Here is a 21,291-nt window from a genome sequence, read left to right as displayed (position 1 = left end):
ACCACATGGGTAAGGAGGACCTGTTGTCAAGTGTGTCGACGTTCACCAGGAAGAGTCGGAAGAGTCGATCCTTCGGGCTCCTAGAATCAATACTAATATCCACATGTGTAGACAACGCTAGGCAAAGAGTGTGCGTTATGAAAAGGATACGATTCGTAAAGCAAAACTCATGGCTGTCTACAGACCTGCCCGTCCTGGAGTGGTTCTTGCTGATGTTTAAATAAATTATTCACAACCCATTCCGGAGATGGCCCCGGACGGGGCAAAACGGGATGTGGAGAAGCAGAAAAATAAGCAACAATTTTTTTCTACAGCCAATCTTTTCACAGCCCATTCCATCCTTCTTCCGATCCTTTTGCCGACTGGGAGGACAAGTCTTGGAGCTGCTGTTTTTCCCATTCCCGGGTTGGTTGATTAGATACGTTCAAGCGTTTGAGTGTGGTTCTTGCTTTTGCTTGTGATGTAGGTAACCGCGTGTGTGTCTTCCAACCGACACTACACGACCTTTCGGGCTGAACTCCGGGCAGCAGCAACATTAGCTTTGCTCAGCATCCGGATAAGCGTGTAAGGGTGGTTTGAGAAAACGTTGTCCGGGTTCTTCCGCTTTTTGTTTTGCCTTTGCGCCTTCAAAGGTCAACACAATGCTCTGTCATACACTGCTGTGTCAGACCAGCCATCGGGGTACGGCAACTTTCTCAGACACCAGAACGAATCAGAAATCGTAATTGAAGCGAGAAGATAGAATGAAAGAAACAAAAAAAAAGAACTCACTCGTTGCAACATAGTTAGAAACTGTCCAGAAAGAAGAACTAAAACTGAAGTAAGGAAAGCGAGAAGCAAAACAGGAAGTCATTGATGGGGCGAGGAGGTGGCCCTCCCACCTCCATCCGAAGTTTCAGAACACTCCTGCAGAAACGTACCTTGCTTGGTTTGCTCTAAATTATTCATTTTACGATTATGAGTTCGCACCAGCTCGACCTCAACGTGGAGGAGGAGCACCAAATGAAGCGTGTACTCGGGTTTGCTTGCTACGCCAGGGAGACCTAGAAACAATAACCCGACACTTTTTTTCCTTTACATTCGGGAAGCTATTCTAGAAAGTGCTGATAATTATTTTCTTATGCTGTCAAGAAGTTAGAGATCGTTAGACTGGAAGACGTGGAGGCAGGTCGGTGTGGCCTAGTTTTGCGGAAAGTTTGCGAGCTCTCGACATCAAAAGCCGGACTACAACCAAGAGAAGAGACCATTCAAGTATCACTTTGGTTCAGGTTGGTTTCAGCATCCCAAGAGATCCCTGCTCGCTCGTTGCAGCAATTGACGACGAAGGGAAGCCGAAATTTGACCATCACAAATTTGGCAAGCGCTTTATAATTAGACCCTTGCGAAGAAATGAAGAGCCTACCAGGAAACAGTGCCAAAACTGAGACACGGTCTGGGTGTTTCGGAGATGAAACATTGCCGGCCTTTAGAATGTATAATACATCCAAATCGAAGAGAGAGAGAAAAAAAAACCCCAGCTTCCCCTTGCGGCAAAATGATCACTGACACCGGGTACAGGCAGACTTTGGATCATCTCCTCATCATCTACAGTTACGGTGCAGAAACGTCTCAGCGAAACAGAACAAAACGAGCATAATAGAAACAGATGATGATGGGCTGCTCATTTCGCGATGAGCACACTTGAGACACGGGCACCGATTTCGTGCCCGGTTGTGGGGCGTCCACAAGAGAAGAGAGGATGATGCACTGGGAATGAGTTTGAAGTTTACGCATCCGTTGAAGAAGAAGTTCTTGCAGAACTTGGAAGAAAATTGATACTCGAAAGCATCGGTAACGAGACCGAAACACGCACAATGTGTAGAGAGGTTCCTCTTCGGGTGGAGGTCGTTGGCAAACACGGATGCCGTCGGGTAGATTCAAATCTTTTGGCAAAAATTGTAACTTAAGACGTTTAAAACACACACACACACACCCGGTATGAGAAGTGCCTTGCGACATCGCATCCAGGTTTCTGTCGGGTTCTCTGCAATAACAGCAGCCTGATGACACTACTGCTGCTGCTGCTCCAGAAGCAGTAAAAAGATGAGGGCAGCACAATGGGTTCAAAGCAGCAAAACTGACAAGATCACTACAATGCCCGGGGATGCCTGGCTGCCTGCCCATATCCTAAATCTTATCCGCCTTGGGATGTTCCAAGAATTGCTAAGGGTTTACTCTTAACAACAATCGCTCAGGTAAGCTGGCAAGAGCAAGAGCCCGGGAAAAAGGTGAGCGATAGCTCTAATTAGAACGATAAATTATGAGTAGCGATGAGGTTCGCCGAGACAAGTGATACGGGAACCGGTGCAGTTGGTCCGAAAAACAGAAGCACCGCCGATTAATGGCGGCAAGGGGCAAGATTACAGCCGAACCGAAGAAAAACATGCACGCGCTCGGGTAATGATGAGAAAACGGTCACTTGGTTGCTGTCATGTTTGAACCAAGCGTACTTGCAGCAGTGTACCGGCAGCCAAATTATTACACATCGGACACAGCTGTAAAATGTATTAGTTCCCAAAATTAGTGCTACATATATATAGAGAGAGGTTTGGGAAAGGGCGGCATCCATAAATGGTTTAAACATCGCAGTTCGTTAGCCGTGGGAAAATCCGCACATTGTGGTGGCACAGTTTCTGGAGGGAAAACCCGCCTTTATTGGTATAGGACACTTTCCGGCAGCAACGACCTTATTGGGTGGCGGTTTCTCCCAACAAAAAAAACTGTTTCTGTGTCCCTCAAATCGAATTGCACCGGATGTATACCCACACACACATTAAGGGCTAAGGTTAAATATTCCTGACAACCACCGGGTGATGTCGGTTTGAAGCAAATTTCCTTCCTGACTTGCTGCATTCCATCACACCGGAACGAAATGGAGTGGTGGGATGGGTCAGCAAGTGACGCTGGAACTGGGTTCTTCCTAGAATGAGACAGTGTTTTCAACTCATTCGTTGCTCATTTACGGGCAGGGAAGCCTGAACATTATGGACGAAATGAAGCAGCAATGACCTGTGACACGTCAATGTTACTGCACGCAACCTTGAAGTAAGCACGGGTTTGCGCCAGGTAGAAACGACAACTTAAAGTTTCATTAATATTTATGACACAAAAAAACACACTACAATTGGAATTTTATCACTTTTTTTGTACGAAGGTTGCAGCAACATCTCCTCGCGCTGGATGCTTCATCTTAACATCCATTGTCTTTAATGATGGACTTGCTTGGAGCAGGCAGAGAAAAAAGAGTTTTGTTCATTGGTATGAAAACCCCCCCAAAAAAAGACAACTCCGTTCCATCATGGCGGTACACAAAACTGGGACATCTTTCATCCAGAAAAAAACGCAACCAAAAGGGAAACCTCCGACGAGAGTTGGAGATGCCTTTCGAAGTTGGTAGAAATCAGTGAACTGGTGCCGACGTTGATCTAATTACTCGTTGCAGGTACTGTGTGATTAAATTTGAAGTTTGAGGCGCTCTGCCGAACTTTACAAACCCCCCTTTTATTCGCGAACCTCCATGCGGCAAACCTCCCTCCCAAAAGTGTCGACAAAGTCGTTTGGCTGAAGCGGCAGCGTGACGCTAAAGTGACTTACTTAGGAGGGTTTTCCGTGGGCCTTCATCACCAGCCAGACGAGACTGGATTCGGAATGCGAACTTGCCAAAATGACAGCTTCGGGGACTTGACGGAGGAGAAGAACTCAGTAGCAATCAACCCCCCTCCTACGGGTTCCTCCTAGTCGTGTTGGTGAATGAGACGTCTCTCACTCGCGCGTCAAATTGCACTTCATTACCCATCATCTACCTTTGGAGGACGAAAATTGGACCGCCAAAAAAGACGTCGCCGGATTTGCGACCTACAAGACAGGAAGCGAAGACAGCCGCGAACTCAACACGACACGGAGGCACGCCTCAAGAGACACCAAATCAAGCATTTCTTATAAATTATCTCATATCTAATGACATAATACGATGTTCAGCTCGGAAGGCTCGGCTTACTTGTCGGTCTGGATATTCGATTAATGTTTGCTGGTTCTCTGTCCCGAACGGAAACCCTTCGAATGCACTATTTGAAGACGACAAACCATTAATCATGTGTGGTGTGCTGTGTTTTTTATTTGACAAACACCAATAACATAAACACGCGCACTAAAAGACTCCGACCAACCCTCCAAGTAGCCAATATCAAAGAGAATTCGAAAGCGAAACTAGGTTAGCCAGCTCGTAAGGTCGTTCCGTGTCGCTGGATTTGTTTGGTTGAGTGAACCACCACGATACGCTGCTGGCCAAGAAACAGAACACGTCCAAAACAACGGCAAGCTGAAGATAGTCCACCCAAAACATTGACCATGATATCCTCTACTAGCGGCGTGCGAGTGTTTGTTGCCAGTTGCTTGGTTTGCTGATACGGTTTAGGGCTACTGTGGTAGCGATAAGGGCACCGATTCTTCCGCAAACCCAACACACGGTTCCGATAGTTGCTGAGGTCTACTTTGAGACCCAAACTCGCCCAATGTGTGTCATGTGAAAAGTGGTACAAGAAGATCGATAGCTGATTAACCACCTCCTGTCGATACTTATCGGTGGACGCACACGACACAACACTGCTTATCGAACACTGTAAACATGCGTACGAGAAGTTCTGGCAGGAGCTAACGAATCGGTAACAGGGATTTCGAAAGCCCCAAAACATGCTGTCCAGCTTGAACGATAACATCACCACTTAGTGTATGTGTGCTTATGATCAAACCGTAGATCGGACACATCAACTGCCCCCGCCCGTTAAGTTCAAGTGCACCATAAAGTACGATTTTATGTCCTGCACGGTGCGTTGTTGATCTTTACGATCGACAGTGTCATTTGATCGTTTCCAGATGACTGGTTTCTTGGAGAGGTGTAAAATCGTGCTGCAACCAGCAGTTCCGGGTGCATTTCAAGCGCGCTGTACAATTATATCATCAATTCCGGTGCGAGACAAACTGTTTATATTTGTCGACCATTTTGGAACGAAACATTCCCGGAATCCTTGAGATCGTTCGTGATCGGGGACATAATTTACTGGATGCAGCTTGCTAGTGTTGGGGCGCCATGATAGAGTCATCCGATTTCCGCCCTCGTACGGTTCCCGTCATTTGACACCTAGCGCTGCGCGATGGAAGACCCTGCTCTTCCATTCCTGCCGGATGTTTCCCTTTGCCGCGTACCAGGAAAATGGATCAAGAGCGGAAAACCGAAACTTCATATAGAGATCAAAATCAAGGGCACACATTAAGGGGCGCAAAGGTTTGAAGGGCGTACAGATCCCGTTGACTGATGCATTCCTTGACGGGCTTCTCGTTAAAAGATCGTCGTACCGAGGAACCAAGTTGCGGGAGAGAGAGGAAAAAGGTTATTTAAAAATGTCTTGTTGAAAGATATGCTCCAGCATCGTAACATGTTCCCTTCATTCATCTCAACGGAGGCGAACATAACACTTCACTTATGCTACAGGGAGAAGGAGAACATGCGAGCGACTTAAGGTCTCGTCTATCTATCCTTCTCTAGAGAGAATTCTCTACAGTAAAATTCCCTTTTTTCCCCAACCAAGACATTCCAACAAATGTGCTTTTCTAAACAGTTTTCCCCTACTTGGCTTAATTCTCCTCCCCCCAACATCAAACGAGGTGTTGCTCGGTAAAATGGCGCTGATGTTTAAAGTTCTACCGGTAATATCATCTTGTGCCGCGGTTGTGGTCGTCGACGTCGTCTGTGTTGACGGCGGATCAACAGGAAACGGCCATTTCTCTGCTTTCCCTCTCGGCAGCTGTCGCGCATGCTGCCGTCAGCAGCAGCAACAACGGAAACATATTGGCGCGAGATGGTGTTGTTTTTGTTTGTCTTGGCTGCAAACACACACGTGCATCGCCACCCAGACGGGCAGCCCCGTGTGTGAACATGTCCCGGGGCATTAGTTTCTCACCCACAAAGGCACGGGGGTCTTCTTCTGCTCCGATTCAGAATTTTCTCTACACCAAGCACCGACATTAGGCGTGGAATGGAAAAACGTCATCCGTCATTTGGAATGATTGTGGTGTGGTTTTGTGTGTGTGTGTACGTTTTTATCCTTTAATATCATTAGATTACAAGCAGTTGGGTGGAGACGGACTAATCTGCTCCCTAGCGTTAAGGAAAACGTGGGAATGACTTTTATTGCTTTATGAAACTCTGGCGTGTTTGAGGTGTGTGTTGCCGGATCTTCCATTACATGCTTTTATTTATTTTGAAATACAACCCAGGGTTGGCGCATTTTCCCTTCCCCCGTATCAGGTTTACGCAGCATTATTACGAACGATTCTAAAGTAATAAAATAATGAAAAAGCATATTCATCCCACAAAATCATCACAGTGTAGCAACTGCATTTAATTGCCCCCGAAAGCCAGCGTCGGCAGCCGGGAGATTTGTCCCGGTACCGTTCCGTGCCTGCTTAAAGATTCATGTCTCGTTTGTACAATAAATGATGAAGCACGAAACAATAATCTCTTCCCATCTCGGTGAGATGGAAATTGGGAGAGATAAACCGGAGCATGGAGCAAAACGTGTGGGATTTCTCGGATTATTTCATATCCGTAGCACAACTAACTTGCTAATGTCTGACTTGGCTGGCTTTCTGCCGTTCTTGTCCGATTCGGGAGGCTTACAGTAGCTAGCAAAGAACAAGCGGCCCTCTACCTATGACCAAGCAAGACAAAAATGATGAATATTTAAACAGATTCACCATACGATACACCTCTCCAGCGTTTCCTCCCGGTAGATTCCCTCCCGCGAAATCGTCAACCGGTGGAACTGCAATTGTTTCGATAGGTTGCTTCTCACGTGCTTGTTGTAGCTTGTGCTCCACCGATGTGGGCGCCAGCCGCACACCGGGCCGACCCAGAAACTGACTGCTCGAAATGAGATCGGACGTGTAGTGGGTCGGGCAAATGGGTTAATTTATTAGAAATCCGAACTTGCCCCGAAGGTACAGTATGGAGACAGTGTCCTACGGCAGTGCCCAAGAACTTTACCATTCCCGGGTGATTCCCGGAGACCGGGCTGGGGACCAAAACACACACACCGAGCCAAAGTTTTGCTGCGGAAAACTAATGAAAAGTGAAGTTGAAACTCGATCCCTAGCGGGGAGCAACCGTTAGGGAGAGAAGGTGATTGCCACCGCTAGGAAAAGGTTTCCTGGTCATGGTCTGTTGTCACTTCGACCGTGGCGTTCGTAGTAGTGCCCTGCAGCAATGTCCGCGCTCGTTGCCTTGTCGTAGTTTGGTTGGGGGGGTGGATGGAAATGGGTGGGTGGTTTTAAATTTCTTGCCTCACCTTGCCTTGCTGTATGGCTAGGCTTCTTACGGTTAGGGTGGCAGGAGCCGATCGGGCGTTAACGACCCTCGGGAAAGTTAATCGCGATGGTGACAGCAATCGTAAAGCGACTGGGTTGTTGGGATGCGGCTCGACGCATTTGAAAATCCAAAAAAGAGCGTTCCAGCAAACGAACGATTTAATTTCTACAAACAGTCTTACGGGTGTCATTAAACTAGACTGTTAAAATAGTTCTTGATGAAGAGCTAGGTGTCTAAAAAAGAGGATTCTATAAGATCCGTAAGAAATAGACGAAAAAATATGAATTTGGTACTTCGACCTTTGCATGCTTGAAGAAGAGACAATTCTTGACGAAGTCTGTAAGAGGACCTATCGGTATCAGCGACGGTGCTTGACTTCACACGGTAGAACTGGACATTGAATCCTGACTATCGCGCTTAGAATAAAATTAAATCTACGAAGCCAGTTATGGTAGGCCAAGACCTACTGAGGCTTTGGAGCCGTTGGAGAATAAAAAAGAATATTGCTGAGACCTCTCTTAACAGCAGTTCTCTCAAAACCGATCCATACTCATTCGATTGGGCTTATTCCATAAGAAGCACAAGACACAGACGAGAGCACAAATTAATCGAAATTCAAAAACAAGAAAGAGCAACCTTCTAGCTTTTAAACATTCACAGAAGTGGGCATTAAAATTCAACTAAAACTCAAGAAAACTCCCTCAACTCGCGCGACATGAATCACAAGCGCAAAGCTCACCGACCGTGCCGTCGTCTCATGTCGTAAAGAGAACCAAAACGGACGCCGCAGCGGGGAAAAAAAAAACGAATCTTCAAGCCGATAAAGATCAACCGGTTTTTGTTCCAGCTTGATGTGGCTTTCGAACCGATCTGGCGCGCGATCGGAATGCAGACCGGAGATCGGAGTACCGGAGCTGGATAAGTCACATCTCTCGTTCAAGTCGCGCGTCCAATGCATTCTACCGGTGTATGGAGGAGGTCTATGCCGCACTGTCGCCATCGCCGCGTGTACCTTCGCGTGTGGACAATAAAATTGGAATTGGAACCGTGCACGTGCACTGGAAAGGTGGAAAGCTTACGAATTGCTGACAAAGAGAGAGAGAGAGAGAGAGACGGAGAAGAGTAAAAAGAATTCTATGCTAAACGGGAATAAATCACGCCATAAAAATGTGGGTCGTTAAGTTTGACGCTGGACGGATGTGACTGACCAGGGAATGGGCATCAGCATGAACCTGTGACCCTTTGCGTTCGGCGGCATACGAAGAGACGATTAATTTTCCCACCAGACCAGCGTGAGTGCATTTCGCTGGACCGCCCCAGTCCCCGGTACATTCTTGGCTTCCTCAAGGCACAAGATCGATCGGACAGTCACGTTTCTCTCACCTGTCCTGATGGTGGACACCGCTCAGAGAAATGAATGCAGGCTCATGCAGGTTATGATCGAAGAAGCGCGGTCTTGGCAGTAGGGATAGCAGCGGATGCATTCCGTACGGCTTGCCACAGTACCCATGAAGACACAACGGGATGAGTCACGGAGCTCGGAAATAGGGTTTCAACTTGCTGCGAAGCAAAACAAGGAACTAGTTCGCTGTTTCAGCGATGAGTGAGGTGAAGCTGACACATCGCGCAAGGCTCCCATTATCTCGGACAACAAGCAACTATGAGCAGGAATTTCAAAGCTTGCTGTTTTCTGTCCCCTGAAAGCCTCAGAACTTGTGGACTTCGTCCCTTCCGCCAGGATGGTTGTGAGGAGGCGAGAAAATGATGGACAGTTCGGAAACAGAAAAACCGCAACATCGATAGGAGGTCGTTGCCCTAGAAAAGCGTTCCGGGAAGTGACGGCTCGCTAAATGGGAGGAAAATTATGGGACGACATCTTCATTGTAAATAAATTTGTTCGTCTAGCCCTGCTCGACACTCCGGTCCGGCAAACGGTCCGTTCTAGTGTCCTTCGTTTGTATGCCAATCTGTTTTTCTTTCGCGTTTCGCTGATGGAAAATAGAAAATGGTGGGAAAAGTTATCCACCATTAAGCATTCTTTACTTCCCGTACGTTCCGAAAAGGCAGAACGAGACCTGTTTTCGGGCTATTTTGCTATTTCTTTATGCTGGAGCTCAAGAAGAAACGACGAGTAATAGCTCCACTGGACAGAGAGAGGGAGAGAGAGAGTGAACGTGACAATGTGCCAGCATACGTAGAACTTTGGACAAGTAAGGATCGATGCTAATGTGTTGACCTGCCTAGCGACTGAGGTTCTCGTTAGTCGGAACTGGACATCACAACAAGAGTCCTTTTTGCTGGCGAAGGTTTCCTCACTCTGGACGGTCGTGCTTTTGATTGTGCATATTATTGAAATTAATGAAGTTTTTTCTGTGATGGGTCACCAACACTGAAGAGGGATACGAAATGACACAATAAATGAATTTGATGAGAAAACTTTACCATTTTGGTCCTATCCGGCGGCCACGGTTGGACGGGTCTCAATTTGTTCAGAATATAAAACAAACTTCACAGTCCTCACACCAAGCTCTTAGAGGCCCTGAACGATGTAAACAGATGATGATAAAATGCGATGCTGGAAAATGTGTCCCTTTTTCCCGCCACACTAATGTGAGGCAATTTTTCGGGCCACTTCTCATACCGATTAAGATGTTAAAATTCAATGAAGCGCTCATCGTTAAAAAAAAAATCACGGCAGCTCGGGAACGCTCTCATGGCGTTTAAATTCTTCGGTGAATTAAATTAGCCCTACACAGTGATTCATCAGCCGCCAACCACCGATGATGATGATTCCCACTGATTGCAAATGAGCGTCTATTGTTCTTTAGGAGATTATTTCTTACCGTTTCTTAAGGGCGGCCCGATTCAGGGGGGCAAGCGAGCCTGCTAGCTAGACAAGACCGTGTGTAGTAATAGAACGGTTCTGCTATTTCTCGCACGAATTGTCTGCCCGGCGATTATCTAATGCTCGTGATAAACCGACGTCGTCGATCGCAATAAACTGTTTCCTCTGGTGCAAAACAACGATCAGGCTGCATCGTGACTCAGGCACGCTACTTTTCCGATTTACAGACACGGGAATCAGGAACACCATGAGAAGCTGCATGGTTGGAGTAGTGAGTGCTCAAGTAGAGGGGCGTTACTTTTGATTGATGCAAATTTAACTTCAGCCGTGTCTGGGCGCTTGCTTGATGCGTGTACGCAAATGTGTCACCCCTAGCGCGGCTTTCGGAGCAAAGACGAGAAGAAAGTGCCACAAATCAAAGTGCAACAACAGCATCTCAACCGAGCGGTATTATTCACCCAGTGGCTGTGGATTAAGCCCGGCACACAAAGAGCGCTTGGAATGCAACACGGGTAGCAGCAGCAGAGCATACGCTACGAAGCCCGCAAATAAATCATGTCCTTTCGCTGGTGAAAGCTGACCATCGCAAAGATATGCAAAGAAAGCGTAATGCGGTAGCATCGGAATCGGATACTGTTATACATACTTAAAAAAAACTCCGAGCAAAGTTCAAGCACTCGTGTTGTTTTTGGCACACGGGTACACTGGAGGAAATAATTATAAAGCTAAGGGACATTTTTTTCTGTTTGAAAATTTTTGTCAATTTTAGGCTATGACTTGTAATTTTTTTTTACATTACATGCGAGACCTATAATTATTTTTGGAAACACGCGAAAAAGCTTAGTTATTAAAGCAATGCTTAGGATGTTTTAAATTAGTTTAGAAAATAGGTTGAAATTTTACACCAAATCTCGTGAAATTGAATAAGTGAGCCTTTTTTTCGATTCATTTTAGATTAGTTCAAACCTGTTTATGGCTCATTTTTTTTATGATGATAGTTGATTAAAAAATCATAATCTTTCTTAAGGTATTTTACTGCATGTTTGAAAAAGAAAAAAAAAACACATACAACTATTCTCCACTTACTTCGGTACTTAAGCAACGTTTAAGCCTAAACATCATTATTACTAGTCCTTGTTATAGATATTTCATTTATTAACTCATTTTAGGTCTTCCTATCGAAGAGCATCTACTCATTTTCTTCTAGCCATAGCTGTTAGGATTACATTTCAAGCTTACAGTAATGGTCGAAATAATAAGATCACCTCCTACTCTATATTCTTTTTTTACAAATTCTTCTTTCGATGCTCCTAATAAGTATAACTAGTTAAAAAAAAGTACAAGGAGGAAATGCGAAGAGTTTTTACCTACTCAGAACTGAGACTCAGAACTGGTTTCCTGATTGATCAAACGAAATTCTTGTTTCTCCAAGATCTTCAACGAATTTACCAAAACTAAAATTTTGGTCGGTTCCTTGAATATCAGCACTACAAACGTTACCATAACACAAAATTCGATGGTTTTATTATATTGACCATTACTGTACATTCTTAGCAGCGTTAGAACGTTGCGGTGTTGGACAAACATTTGCTGCCTTTGTTCATATTTATGCAAAAATAATATTGAAATTGATTTGTACATGTTCAAGATAGATTGGGAAATAATAATTCTGGCTCTATATTTATTTTCGACCGTGTAAACAAGGCAGCTATGAGAGATGGTTTTTAAAACATAATATGATGCTCAATTTGGACTGAAAATGCAGCTACTAAAATTAAAACAATTAATGCTTCCCCAAGGCAGATGAGACCGGGCGTAACAAAACCGCAGCCAACAAGCAGAGTGAAGTATAATATCGTCGCAGGTCTTAAATCATTCCGTCTGGGTCGGACACGGATGGTTCGTACACCGGTAGTGGAGAGCAATTTAACAGCAAATGATCTACCGGGATGCAGCGATAAACGTTGCCAGTAGGCAGACAGGATCTAGAAGCGAATGATTCATCGTCACCGAATGGATGCCGGGGGGAGGGAAAAAAACGCTAGCTTCTGCCTCCAATTGGATGTTTACATGAAGGAAACATTAACGCATCTGTGTTTATGTGTCTCTACCGAAAGAACAGTGTGTGCGTTTAATGCTGTACCATCACCCATCCTGAAGTACGCACATATGCATGGTTTGCACGGTGGCGTTGGATGATAATGTGTCTCTCTCTCTCTCTCAGTCCTCAGTCTTATTGTCGTGCATCGTCTAAGTGTTACTTAGTTACACTTCAAGCGACCAAGTCTCCAAACACTTCATCGCCGAGTCCTATGTATAGTTCTATGTTTGGACGGTTCCACTCTCTCGCGAACCGCGTACCATGAACAAGGGAAAATTTTGTGTCACGCTCACTTAAGCCCAACCGTGCGGCGTCTCGGGCGGATACGGTGGAATGATGACACAAAGCAGAAGGGATGGCAAAGGGCCTAGACGAGATGGAAAAGCAAAAGGCACTAGCGCATACAAGGCAAGGAACCGAGCCGGCTGGAGCGACGGAACTGACAGCCGAGCCACCGGTTTTCGGACCGGCCCGTAAATGGAGTGGCCGTGTCTTCATTAAGTGTACTGATTGTTTTAGATTGTTTCGAACAGTGTGTCGGCCGGTCGGTGGCATCGCTGCTATGCCGTCTGGTTTGTATGCTTTTATGCTGCTCCGATCATCCACCTGGCCGGGGGAAACATTATCGAGAGTGTTATCGATCGATTCAGCCGCAGCCGGGTTGGGGCTTTCGTTGTTCTGGATGGACCGTAATCGTTGAATATTTTAGGAAGGCTTTAATGACGCTAGCGATTAAGTCTAGACAAAAATGGTTTGATTGTAGAGAGGTATTGGGATTTAAACTAGTTTACAATAGCAGCCAGACTAAGGTGAATAATTAAAGCGACTTTACAATTATAATTTAAACTCACTTTAAGCCGCAATAAAAAAAGACTTCAGTGAAGCGAATCGTTGTGTCCAAGATATCAACAGCCGTTTACAGAAGAAGTCGAATTATACCAACAGTAATACTGCCAGCTTAATAGAATAAACAAAGATAATGATTCTGGGTGCAACATGGCAATAAAACCATTGTATCCGACTATCAACCAGCCGTGCCCGGGTGAGGCTCCGTACAGCTATTAGCACCAGTAAATATCATTTTACACGTACTGGAGGTACTTCCAGAAGGGAAAAAAAGTTCCACATTAACCTCTCGCGAGTCACACACTGGTACAGTGCCGTGGGACCAGCTAATGTGACTGTGACACGTGATTTTTTTAAATCGATTCTTTTTTTACACGTCCATTAATGATCGCATGAGGAAAGAGCAGCACAAAGCTTCTGTTGTTGTTCTTGCACATTGGAACATGGGATAAAATGAAAACTAAAAAAATCTTCCCCCTATTAAAGACGAATTTACGGTGTTACCCTCCAACGGGAACATAAAACAACATCCAATCGCACACCCTAATGGGTCGACAATCGGGACTCCTCGACCGACCCGAGATTCCCCGGTGGCGTGAAAACGGTAACCAAAACCCGGAAGTACGGTTTGTGGCGCATCGTAATTGCATTTTGGACTCTCTCTCTCTCTCTCCCTGTGTCCCAAACCCTCAACGAGCACACTTGCCCCCCCTGGACGACAGTTATGAGTCGACGGAATCGTTTCAAAATAACGCTACGCCTCCACAACAAACCCCGCTGAACCATAATTTATCGCGTCGTTCCTATAAATGGTCCTAAAAATGTCAAGAACGAGAGGAAAGGAAAAAAACTCAGAACCTCCAGTTCCGGTCAACGCATCATCATCGCGCAGCTCCTACGCTTAGGTCCTAAGGTAATTGGTGCGACGATCGCTGTACTTACATCTGTGTCTCATTGTCACAGTGCCAACTGTGGCGGCTTGTGTCTAGCAGTGCTAGCGGTGGTTGCTGATTGGTGTCCGCGCTCGTTTCCACCGGCAGTTCCGGTAATGGGAAGCCGTCACCGAGCTGGTTTCGCAGTTTGCTAATTGACTCTGCCACCGCCGCATGCTCAATGACGTTCGAACTGTCACCGGTGGCGGTCGAGGCGGGCGATAAGTTACGCAGCTGTTCGCTTACAGCTTCCAGTGCAACCGGTTGACCTTCGGCGGTGGCATCGTGGTCGCGGTGGACGAGTTCCTCCTCCTCCTCCCCGGCCGAGGTGATCTCCATCGCGATATCACCGGTATCGATGGACGGTTGCCGCTTTCCCTGCTGATCGTGATCACTACCCGATAGCAGCACCTGATCGCACTGATCGTAGCGGTACGATTCGACACTGTCCTTCTTTAGCTCTTTTTCATGCTGCTGCAGCACGTGCTCGTCGTCGTCCGGTTGAGTCGCGACCCGATCGTACGACTCGAGCGGTTCCATCTCTTCGATCACTTCTTCGGTCGTTTTGCGCCGTCTCGTCCTGCTGCAGGCAGCGTGTAGCAGCTGGTGTGATTCTTCCTCACTGGTAGTGGTGAGCCTCCTTGGCGACGACACTACATCCGCCATGGCGCATACACAACACGCTAGTGACCTTTCGTTTTGCAAACTCCTTTACTCAGCACGTCAGGGCGGAGGAAGAGATAGCAGCGGATCATAATCGGACACCTTCTCCGCGGGGCATTTCATCAGCACGAGATACACTACTCGATATTGCCCCCACGCATCCCCTTAGTTGGGTATCAATTTTCATAAAGCGAACATTAAACAAGTGAGCGAGGGCACGGTTCACACTTTGGAATTACAACGAATCGCGACACGCGTTGTATGAGAGATACACTGTAACAGGACACTTGTGTGGCGTTCGAAGTGTAAATGATATGATCACTGTTGCGTTTCGAACATTTACTGCTGGATGCAAACAAATTATATTTAAACTTTAAATATATTGCTTCTTATTTTAAAAATGTGTACCAAAATACCGGATCGATCAGTTGAAGGATTGGCTCACATTAATCTCGTCCCAGTTTGGGGTTCAGTCAAAGCTACGCCGAATAAATCGATAAGCGGTACCTTTCTCTTTGCAGTTCCCCCAGGACCAGTGATCCAGTTTCAATTATACAGTAACACGCATGACACTCGAATCGATTCGACGGGAAGTATTAATTATGCAAATCAGGCTGCAGCATCGAGTTTTAAAAAATGGTGTTACAGTGACGGACAATAAAATAAAATCACTTTTATATTCCATTTTAAAACTTATTCCTTCGATATTTCTACTAGGTAAAATCATTCATAAAAAAATGCAATAACTGTAAACCGGATAAAAATTGCATCAGCTATCAAAAACTAATTTAAAAAAAAGCAGTTGGTCATATTCTATTTTCCATCACTGTAGGTCCCTATAAAAATGAGAAAAGCTGTTCCACCGGTTGTAACATCGGGAGGAAAAGTAATTAGCATGGGGATGAAAATAATTATTAAAAATAATCTTTTTTGCCCCAACTAATGAAAATCATGCTCAACAAGAGTAATGGGGAACAATATTTCGCTAAATTATAATATATAAAATACGAAAGTTCCCCCTTCACACGGATACACGGTCCACCAGCTCATGCACTTGCTCATCGAAACGTAACAGGTGTGCGTTTGGGTGTGCAAAATGCAGTCTGACACCCGCGTCCCGTTTATGGTTTTGCGCGAAAGAAGGTGTAAATTATTTCTCCCAATCGATGGTGAAGGTTGGCGGTGGGGTAGAGTTGTTTATTGATCACCTGCAAAAATAAGTCGGCCATCTCCTGGCGCGTTCGACCAAAACGGTTAGCAGATCAATCAGCCAAGGGACCTGGTCGGGTTGGCCCTTTGTTGGTGGCGTTCTTCAGGGTTGCGTGCTCGTTGGGGATTTTTGTTGTTGCGTGATTTGGGTCGCGACTGGCAAATCCATCCATCACCAGTCACGAGTTCCTCCTCCCGCCCCCTCACCCCAGTTCCAGACGCATCCGATGCAACCGATCGCGCGTTCCCTATTTTTTTTTGCCACCCAGACGCTCTAACAAAGAGGAACAATCGAAAAAAGTTGCCTCTAGGCAGCCCCAAGAATAGGAACGAAAAATGCACACAACAGTTCAATGCCTTCAGTCTCTGGCACGAAGTTGCGTTGCTGCTTATCTGTTTCTACAACTTCTACAAAGCGCACCTGCAGCTGGTCTGGTGAGGCTGAGAGACCAGCGGGCCAGGTGAAAAATTAACGACCATTCTTAAGCTCTCCGTGCTTTGAGAACGACGGATAGCCTAAGAAAGGTAGCAGGTAGGCCTAGTACCAACAGTAATAATCCACAAATATTATCCCTTGTGGAGATGGGGTACATACTTTAGCTCTTGCTCCCCAAAAAATTTAAGGAATGCGTAGATGGTTTCAAATTTGAAGCTCCATGACAGCGTATAGCTTTTCCGGGAAATTTGGGGGAGAACTGTTGAACGCACACGGACGGGTCAGCAAACAATGGTGCTACGTCTACTGCCAGCAATGGGGACTCTGGTGGGGTCTGTAGGATCTTCTGGCAACAAAAAGACTCCAACAGCTGCCACCGTCGCGTCACGTACATTCACTTGGCCCGGCTCTGTGGAAGCATTTGTCTGTTGACTTCCAAAAGAGCGAGACAAAAAAGTGACATTCGTTTATTTTTACAAATGATTACCTTTGTCAAATACGTACTACTTTGCATATTAAAGGGCCAGGCAAACATGTGCACTAAAGACTTATTCGAGCTTGGAACGGCAAAGGCAATAAAACTGTTCCAGATATCTCAATGCATGATTTTTTTTTATAAATTGTACGTTTTAGAAGCATTCTATCAAAAGTGGCTATATTCGCTTCTTCCCGAGCAGTAGACCTACTGGAGTACCCAGGGACCTCAGCTATGGATGTCTTTAATATGTGTTTAACTCTTCGATTGGATAAGGCACTCCCCGATGAAGGATAGAGCAAAAAATTGGGAAAGCTGAGGTCGGTTGTAAGCTTCTTGATCGATGATGCTCCCACAAGCACCGTCAGCTGCTCATCTATCAGTATTTGACACATGGAGGACTTCGTCTCACACATGGACGGGAAGTTTTTTTATTCTGATTCCCCGAGTTCAATGTTTCATGACTATTAATCCACAAAGGTGGCAAAGCCTCGAATTCCTTCATCAGTTTCTTTTGCATTTTACCGCATAGAACACTGTTTGTTGGCCGAAATCTAGCTTCTATTAGACGAATTCATCTTTCTTCAGAAGGAGAAAGCTGTTGTAAAACTGGAAGTATCTGTAATAGATCGCCAGGAAGTACTTCAATTTTTCCTATATTTTTGCTCAGGGTAAAGCTAATTTTACAAATAAATCTTATATGATTCCTGCTGAACAACTTCACAAATCCTGCAAAACCAATATCTCAGCCTTTCTGGCGGAAGCATCAACGCCATCACTTCATTTCAGTTTCAGTACAGTGGTGCATGGGGACGGCCTAAGAGAACTTTACGGTCTGGGTCGTCCGGTGCTATTATCATGACGTGACCAGCCCATCGGAGCCCGGTGAAACTAATTCGCCGCTTGATCATGGTATAGTAAGTAGAGCTCGTCATTATAGCGGTTCCTCGATTATCCCTTCAAAAGACGACGGACAATTGGATGAAATGCTAGGCCTAGGGGTCGTCGTATGAAAAAAATCCATTTTTGCTATGTCTTGATAAAGTGGAGCGTTACGTTAACCAGATCTTTGTGCAATTATTTACCAAACACTACAGTAAAATTACAAACTAGGTGTACACAACTCCTAATCTACAAATCTAACATCGATCGATTGCCCTTTGTGATAAGCAATTTCAATTCCCTCCACTTTTGCGTGTGCAAAATACGTGTGATTGACGTGGTTTGCGTAAACGGTTCGTTAGTACGGCCTAGGTAATTAACATAACACGTGTCGAAGACGTTTACTGTTGTGGTACGGTTTACCAACAAACGTTCGGCCCAAATTTTAACAACCAAGTGTCAAGAATACGATACAAAAAAAAAAAAAATCAATCAGCCTGCAGTTTTGGGATCGATCGTTGAATAAATTATCGAACAAGAAACAAAACGTTGCGAATCTGTTTTAGCTCCACACAACAGAGTAAGCTTATCCCCGTGCGATCGATCCTCGACGAGAAGTTGGATCCTGTTTGCCTCGGCGTAAGGTTTGCTGCACCGGACCGGTTGGGACCGAAAAAGCAACAGGTCCCACGGGGATTTTTGGCTGTTGCCGATTAGCCAATAAACAGTATGCAAGCGCTTGTATCGGTGCTAATGGATGGCCCAAATTAACAGCTCCCAGCTCTGCCGGTTCAAAATCTCTGCTTTGCCCTTGAAACAAGTACTTCAAGCGGGATATCACGGAACAAAGACGTGTGTGTTAAAGGTGTTCACCGAACGTCTCTCGCAGTAAGCCATGGATTTTAGAAATGGAAATCTTCGCTTCTTTAAAATGGTTCCTAATTCGGGTTTTTTTGTATGGTACGGAACAAGAGAACAAAGCATCACCCAGTTGTATTGAATTCCAACTTCCGTTCTCGCCTTTCTTTTTGTTCATGGGTCCGAGAATGTTAGGACTCTTCCCACATCCTTCTGGTCGCTCCTGAATCGGGTGGTATAAACGGAACTTCTAACAAGGATGCCAAAACACACGCACACCAGGATAAAGGACATGCAACAGGCACACAGGATTCCCGCTCACTTGCACGTGTATTTTGTGGGACGAGCAGTCCCCTTTCCCTCTTCATTTTAAGCTAATTTATGCACAGCTGTTAACTGTTCTCCCTAGCGCACAAATCACACACTCCAAGGCCATTTGCTAAAACCGCCAACTTTGAATTGAACAACGACCTTGTGGTCGTCCAGTTAACGCAAGCCACACAAAAAAAACCTTCAACTGATCAGCTCTTGCTTTGGCGTACATTCGTTAAAAACGGCAGGTGATTCCGTATGTTTTCTTTGTTGGATTATTTTTGCCTTCAGCTGCACATTCGCGGCAGCTGATCGTTATCTGCGGTGATGGATCGCCACCCTTTCCGACTCGATCGAATTGATATTTTGATGCAACAAAATGCATTCAGCACACACAGTTTCGTATCATGAACGCACACACACACACACACACACACACACACACACACACACTTACAAATGCACAAACATTCACGCACGGAACGCAACACAATACGAACGAACGCTAGCGGTGCAACTGCACCTTCCACACACTGACTCCAGCTGCAGTTTTCATTCCATTTGGATGCAGCGGAAATTGGCTTTTAATGCATTTAGCACAACCAACAACACTTACACTGCACCGCACACACCGACACTTCCGACCGTATATTCTAATGCACTCGTACCCGTATCGATTAGCTGTTGCAATTGCAATTGATTTCTATGCTACGCTTTCCCGCAGCCCAACTTTCGCGTCCGATTCGTTTGTTTATCTTTTTCAAAATGCCCGTTGCTGACAGTTGACGGTGAGCGAACCCGTCGTGACCGAACGCGCGCTCACGCCCGATGTGCAATTTGACCGAAATGTGACGCTCGCCGGGCCCATAATCTGTTTCTCGCGTTTCCGCTTTAATTTGCTTCGTACGGCCGACGCACACACAGCGGGCACCGATGAGCGAGCGAAAGGGCCGAATGTGCCGATGCGAGCGCCATCTGTGTTTCAAAGTACAAACTAGCGTGCGACAGTTTAAAATGACTGTTGGGAGCGATGGTGCGTGCTGAGTGCGTACAAAATAAAAAAAATGTTGTTTTTAAACAGCTGTATTGTAAAGGAAAAATAAAACAAATTTTTCACTTAATTTTTTTCATTTTTAGAGCTAAATTTGTAGATTTTAATCCCCGGTGAAAGGCTTCGTGACTGCTGCGTTACGAGTATTTATAGCTTCATTCAAAGTATTTTTAGATAGATTAAATCCGAAACATATTCTCCATTAAGCAATGGTAAACTCAATTTCCAATCATTTTATCGGGCAGCTTACTAAGTGCTTCCAACCCCTTAAAACCAGTCAGGCGGAAATCAATCCTACCCCCCGGACACAAAAGGTGTCTCCTGTTGGTGTGTCCGGTAACTGTAAAAAGCTTTTTCCCCGTTAAAAGTAAGCAACTGAGTGCTAACGAAATAAGAAAGGGAAAGCTTTTTCTTATAATTCGCAATGATCCACACCTCGGCCAGCCCAGTCCGATCCGGGTATTTGCAAACAGATTTACACCGGAACCCGGGAGTACCGTTGGCTGTGTGGAGCTGCGAGTGGTAGTAAAGATAGGCTGTACGGTTGGTGAACGTTTTGTACGAATTCTGCTCGCTGGAAATGGTGCGAATTAATACTGGGATAAATCAACGAAACGAAACGATACCCTTGTCAATCGACCGGAAACATTCACCGGCATCAACCGTCACCTCTCGGAGCGATTCAGCGTCCTAGGGAATGTCCTTTTTTTTTTAGGGGGGCGGCTTTTCTTCGCAAGAGCCAATGTTTTGTTTCAAGTTTCCTGTTGTTCGTCCACAGCTCTTTACAGAATTTGCCGTCATCACCATTGGCGTCATGAAGAGAATCCCTGGGCACCGCAGTTACGCAAGGGCCGTCGCTCCATTGTGCCAACGCCCTTTTTTGGGGCGCTAGCAGTGGAAGTAGGACATTTCGTACGTTCGCAAGGGCTGCGGGAAGCATTTGTAAACGAATCTATTTTACTACGTGCTAAGCAACTGTACATCATCACCAATCTACCCCAGTCGGAGGCTTTTGTTTCTTGGTGGTACAACATGGTTTTTGGGGAAAATTTTGTGACGATAAAACTGTGAGGGTCGCTACTCTGGGAAAGTATAAGGGACACGCCATCTCATGTAAGGATGATTTGGGTGGATGAATAAATTATTACGCCAAATCATGGGACGCTTCCTCGACAATCAGAGTTGATGTCTTCGTTGGAGAAGGTTCGAGATTTGCTTGTGTTAGTCTTGGAAGCTTTTTTATGTTTGAAGTCGGTGGAGTATGCTCGACAAAAGGTTT

At 45.5% G+C, this 21,291-nt stretch overlaps 1 protein-coding gene across 3 annotated transcripts in view; it reads right to left on the bottom strand.

The window, feature by feature from the left end:
• LOC118509543 overlaps positions 1-21,291 on the bottom strand; it is a 209,845-nt gene that overhangs the window by 37,838 nt on the left and 150,716 nt on the right. The gene's annotated exons all lie outside the window — the stretch shown is intronic.

This window comes from Anopheles stephensi, chromosome 3 (genome assembly GCF_013141755.1).
Source record: "Anopheles stephensi strain Indian chromosome 3, UCI_ANSTEP_V1.0, whole genome shotgun sequence".
NCBI lineage: Eukaryota > Metazoa > Arthropoda > Insecta > Diptera > Culicidae > Anopheles > Anopheles stephensi.
This window is presented reverse-complemented; position numbering and strand designations above follow the sequence as displayed.